Source organism: Epinephelus moara, chromosome 19 (genome assembly GCF_006386435.1).
Source record: "Epinephelus moara isolate mb chromosome 19, YSFRI_EMoa_1.0, whole genome shotgun sequence".
NCBI lineage: Eukaryota > Metazoa > Chordata > Actinopteri > Perciformes > Serranidae > Epinephelus > Epinephelus moara.
Window position 1 is genome coordinate 23,772,393 of NC_065524.1, and position 5,542 is coordinate 23,777,934.

General features: G+C 36.3%; 1 protein-coding gene and 1 long non-coding RNA gene across 2 annotated transcripts in view; both read right to left on the minus strand.

Moving 5' to 3' along the window:
* The window catches only part of LOC126407154 (uncharacterized), a 17,050-nt gene that overhangs the window by 2,107 nt on the left and 9,401 nt on the right, over positions 1–5,542 (minus strand). The window lies entirely within an intron of this gene.
* LOC126407145 (uncharacterized) overlaps positions 2,098–5,542 on the minus strand; it is a 3,630-nt gene continuing 185 nt past the window's right edge. Inside the window, exons 2-5 of the long non-coding RNA XR_007571757.1 lie at positions 5,273–5,514; positions 4,972–5,028; positions 4,671–4,727; positions 2,098–4,473 (exon numbers count right to left, since the gene is read on the minus strand). This is a non-coding gene — a long non-coding RNA (uncharacterized LOC126407145). The remainder of the gene's footprint in view (positions 4,474–4,670; positions 4,728–4,971; positions 5,029–5,272; positions 5,515–5,542) is intronic.

The following is a 5,542-nucleotide window of genomic DNA, read 5'->3' on the forward strand; positions in this document are numbered from 1 at the left end:
AGCTGATGACTTGAAAATTATGCTGACTGTCATTTGCATCGACTATTTAGGAAAATCAGAGAAAAATATAATTTGCATAATAATTTGGAACGCGGTGTAAACCTCTTGCTGTATTTGTGATCACAGATGTGCTCAACTAAGTTTCTACGCTATTCTCTATTCTAGTTTTTATATAATGAAGCAGCATATCTTACCGTCGCTGTGGCCGATGATTCGTCTTTGCTCTGCTCTAAAAGTGAATTAAAACTCGATGAACAATAGTCTATATTATGGTAAAATGTTTATGAATAACTAACTGTTTTGGCATGAATTGGATTTATCAAAAAACAGCATAGACTTACTGTGTCTTTTCAGCATAAACAAGATGAACAAAGTCACCATTACCACGAAGATCAGCAAACCCAGAGGGATGATGAAGCGCTTTAGGTCAACTGAAACACTGCAACACACATTTAAAGCACACAGATAAACAGACTTGATAAAACAGTCCAACAGTGTGCAGTAGTTACACTGACCTTCTGTTATGCTGAGTTGTTGTAGGTGGTGCTTCTGCAAAAACAGGTAAAGTTCACAGGTTCATGAGCAGGCGATAATATGGTTAAACAGCAAATGATTTTACTTTACAAACATCTATAATTTACAAATGTATGTTTAGTATTTATAAATACTTAGTACTTACTGGTGGTTGGTTGCTTATCAACAGTTACAAGTACTGGCATCTGCAGGTCTCCACTGACACACAAATACCAGCCGCTGCTCTGTGCGCTCAGTCCACTCATAGTCACAGTGAAAACACTGGGGACACTTGCATTGATGGTCACTGTTGCTCCATCTATTGATCCAGATGGACTTGTCACACAGGTGCCGCCCAGCCTGCACCATTTGGTTTCTCCAGAGTTTCTATAGTGACAGCTGATGGTTATTTTGTCTCCTTTAAATCCTGTAATTGTCTGATGATCCACATAGAGACTGGGTGTGCCTTAAAGGAAAACAAATTCAATAGAAAAGTGTGGGAAGCCTGACAACAATAAGTCTCCAAAGCAAACATTGAGATCCTGCTTAGATTTTTTTTCCACCTAATTGTTAAAATGTCACAAACAATTTGAGCACAAAGATGCTTTGAGGGTTCTTACCTCTGGTGACTGACAGGTGAAAATACGCACTGGCATCGGGCCCTGCATCAATCTTCACAGCACACCAGTAATCAGTGTCCTCAGCCGTCAGATCTTTAATAGTCACAGTGAAGATTCTTTGGCTTTTGTCATCAGAGATTGAAACCCTTGAATTTCGTTGGTTTGTTTGAACAACATGAGAGCAGAAGTTCCAGTAATATCCTCCACACAAACCTTTCACATGGTTTATGTATTGTTTGTCATACAGACATGGGATAATGACTGAGGCTCCAGCCTTCACTGACACTTTACTGACTGTTGTTACACTGTGAACTCCTGCAACAAGAACAAAAATACCATTTTAATGGTTATATCCACTAACAATAATCTTTCTTCATATGACCTGCATATTGTTTATATAAGTTGTTTTTACATATAAGGTCATTACAGTCTTCATATTTGAAATACAAAGTGAAGGGTATTACACCTTATATTCAAAGAATTAGATGCATTAAAACCCCACATTTTAGGTTGTAATAAGACCTTATGACTGACCTGTTAGTCCAGTGAGGATGAGAAGAAAATGCAGACTGATTGCAGACATGATGGCGAGTGAGCAGCGAAAGACAATGACAGATTGATTTCTTATTTCCTGATTTTACATGCTATTTAAGTGTACTCACTGTACATGTTAGCGTGTCAGTGATATGGGGCTACCTCTTTTTGATGAAAAATGAATGAAAACATTGCTGCACTTTACTTCCTCTTTAGTCTGATGAAGCTGCAAACCAAATGTTAATAAAAACAAGATTATTCATATTCAACGCAAAATGAAGCAGTGATCATTCCTATAATCTTAATGAATGTGCAGATCATCTGTTGTAAATGTCATCATTTCTATATCAAACTTAGAAGAGTGGCAAACACACACTATGAATCAAAGAGGAGAGAGGCGACAACAGAAACTGACACATCAATTGTTTAATTGATTTGTGTGTATACAGTTTAACTTTATTTTCTTGTTTCATATAATTTAAACAGTAGCAGACATTTCTGTATTCTGTATTTCTGGATCATTTCTGTCAACACTTTTGGACCCTCTTCAGCTTAAGAAGGATTGTAAGATGGATTTTATCATCATTATAGTTTTTGGTAAGGGGTTTTTGTGCCAAATATTTTGCAGCCATGAAGAAGATGATGAGAAAAAAGGTGTAAATCCTCAAAACAAAAAAAGAAGAAGCTACTGCAGAACCACAGAACAGACAACACAATCATCTAGAAAAAAAGAGTCCAGTGATAGACAGACAGATAAGATGTGGGGTCGGGGCAACATTTGGTAACATTTACAGGTTTTGTTGTTGCTGAGCTGCTATATGTTACATCCTCATCTTTGCTTCAACGTGTTGCAGAACAGAAGAAAAAAATGACAGTCAAGAAGAAAAATCTAAATCAACACTAAATCAGACTTACTTTGCATTTCAATACCCATACATACTACTTAGAATGCCCAAAAAAGAATTAGTATGTGCCAATACATAATATGTCAAATGCAGTATGCCAAAAATACCAGGATGTTGTATTATATCTGGTCACATTATGCACTACACAAGCCAGCATTCTTTTCTGACTATTCTGACCCACAATCCTCTGCGCAGCATGAGATACATCACATCGACTGAGCTCATTGACAGCTGTCAGAAGTCGCAGTGACAGATGACAGCGAATTCAAGTGACTGATGACCAAATAATAATAATAATAATAATAATAATAATGATAATTTGATCCTAACAACTTGAACAATTTACGACCAATTTCAAATTTACTGTTCCTCTCTAAAATACATGAAAGCTCAGTGGCAGCTCAGGTCCACATTCACCTTAATCACAACAATCTGTCTGAACAATTTTAGTCTAGTTTTCACTCCTTTCACAGTACTGAGACAGCTTTGGTAAGAAATCACTAATGATCCCTCAGTGGCAGCTGACTCTGGGCTTTTAACTATTCTCATTCTTCTTGATCTAAGTGCAGCCTTTGAAACCATTTCACATAACACCCCTCTAGAGAGACTAGTTACCATTGGTATCACTGGCACCGCTCTTGACTGGTTTAAATCATATCTCTCTGGCCACACTCACTTTGCTCAAATAAGAAATTTCAAATCTAACTCTTCTCCAGTTACTAGAGGTGTTCCTCAGGGCTCTGTCTTAGGTCCCCTTTTATTTATTATCTACTGTCTACCTCTTGGCCAAATCTTCAAAAAATGTGGTATTCAATTCCACAGCTATGACGATGATACCCAGCTCTATCTATCCACCAAGCTGACTTCCACTCTTCCACCCAATTCCCTTTCTGACTGCTAATTGGATATTAAATCTCGGCGATTAGAGCTCGTTGACAGCTAATTGACAGCTGTCAGAAGCCCCAGTGTCAGATGACAGCGAATACAAGTGACTGATGACCAGTCTAATACTACTACTACTACTAATAATAATAATAATAATAATAATATTATTTTTTTAAGTTAACAAAATCATCATAAAGATAACCAACAACAACAGGACATAACTATGGAAATAAAGACAGAGAAATGCATATACAGGTTTACTGTTGTGATTATGATATTGCATGTTAGAATCTACACTGTACGCAGTTATTACATAAAAATTTAAACTACATATATTGAAAAGCAACAAGATCAAAGCTCTCTGGTTTGACCTGCGTCTCTGCCGAGGTCTGTGAATGCCGTTTTCTTTTATCTCCAAGGTAACACATGTATGAGCAAGACGGTCAAAGGTCAGGGTGCAATATTATGACGAAGTAGTATGTCTTAATGCTAACTTTAGCATGCTGACATGCCAATAATGACAATATTTAAATGCAGGACTGTGAATGTTCATCATCTTAGTTTAGCATGTTAACATACTGATATTTGGGAATTAGCACAATACACAAAGCAAGCTAAGGCTGATGGGAATATCATTATGTTTGCAGGTATTTGGTCATTAATAAGAAATTAAGAATCTGACCTGTTGATGGTGCCAAACAAAACATTAAGGGATCACCACAGTTGTTTAAATTCATCCCATTGGTTACCAGAAATGTCTGTGCCAAATTTAATAATAATTCACCCAATACCTGTTGTGATATTTCAGGCTGAACCAAAGGGATGGACTTACTGACCGACAGACTGACATCACCATCCACATAGCCACGGTGCCAGTGTGGCTATGAAAAAAATGTGGGAAAAAAGCTTCACTGTGTACAGTGCATGAGAAATTCTTAAAATGTACCCTTAGTTTGTTGTTCAACAATAACCACAGAGCTGTACGTCACGTCCACATCACTCTTAGCATCCGACCTCTGGGTAAGAAAGAAGACACCGACAGGAAGCATAGATCAGCTGAACAGTTAAACCTTTTCTTTAAAAATCTCTTTTTGCTTTATTCAATTATTCATATGTATGATTAAATAATAAATGTTATTTGAGTGTACTTATGTGTCTTTTCATGCACTTGTGTTGTATACTATAAGTTGTGGTTTTGATGGTTTAGGGTTACCTCGTCTGGAGTTTTTCTCTTGTGCTTTACATTGCTGTATGTTACATCCTCTTGTGCCTGATGAAAAGAAAACCAAACATTATTAAAATAACAGCTTTAAACCATTATATTACACGACATCTGATTAGATTACATCAACATGACCACATCTGAAAAAAAAAGAAAAAGAAAAAGGCATAAACCATGTCATAAAAATACTTTGGTAGGAATTTCACAAAACCTTATTTCATTCAATAGTAAAAACAAAATAAAGCAATATTTGCAAGGGATCAGCCCCAACAATTTTCATACAGTCCCTTACCTGGGCTGGAGTTTTTTTCTTGTGCTTTACATCGCTGTATGTTACATCCTCTTGTGCCTGATGAAAAGAAAACCAAACATTATTAAAATAATAGCTTTAAACCATTATATTAAACAACATCTGATTAGATTACATCAACATGACCACATCTGAAAAAAAAAGAAAAAGAAAAAGGCATAAACCATGTCATAAAAATACTTTGGTAGGAATTTCACAAAACCTTATTTCATTCAATAGTAAAAACAAAATAAAGACATATTTGTAAGGGATCAGCCCCAACAATTTTCATACAGTCCCTTACCTGGGCTGGAGTTTTTCTCTTTTTCTTAACAACACTGTACGTTATTTCCTCTTTGGCCTGTGTTAAAAAAGCAGAGGACAGAACATGAATAAGTATGAACAAATAACCATACACCGCGTTCCAAATTATTATGCAAATTGTATTTAAGTGTCATAAAGATTAAATTTTTTGTTTTTCAATTAAACTCATGGATGGTATTGTGTCTCAGGGTTCTTTGGATCACTGAAATCAATCTCAGACACCTGTGATAATTAGTTGGCCAGGTGAGCC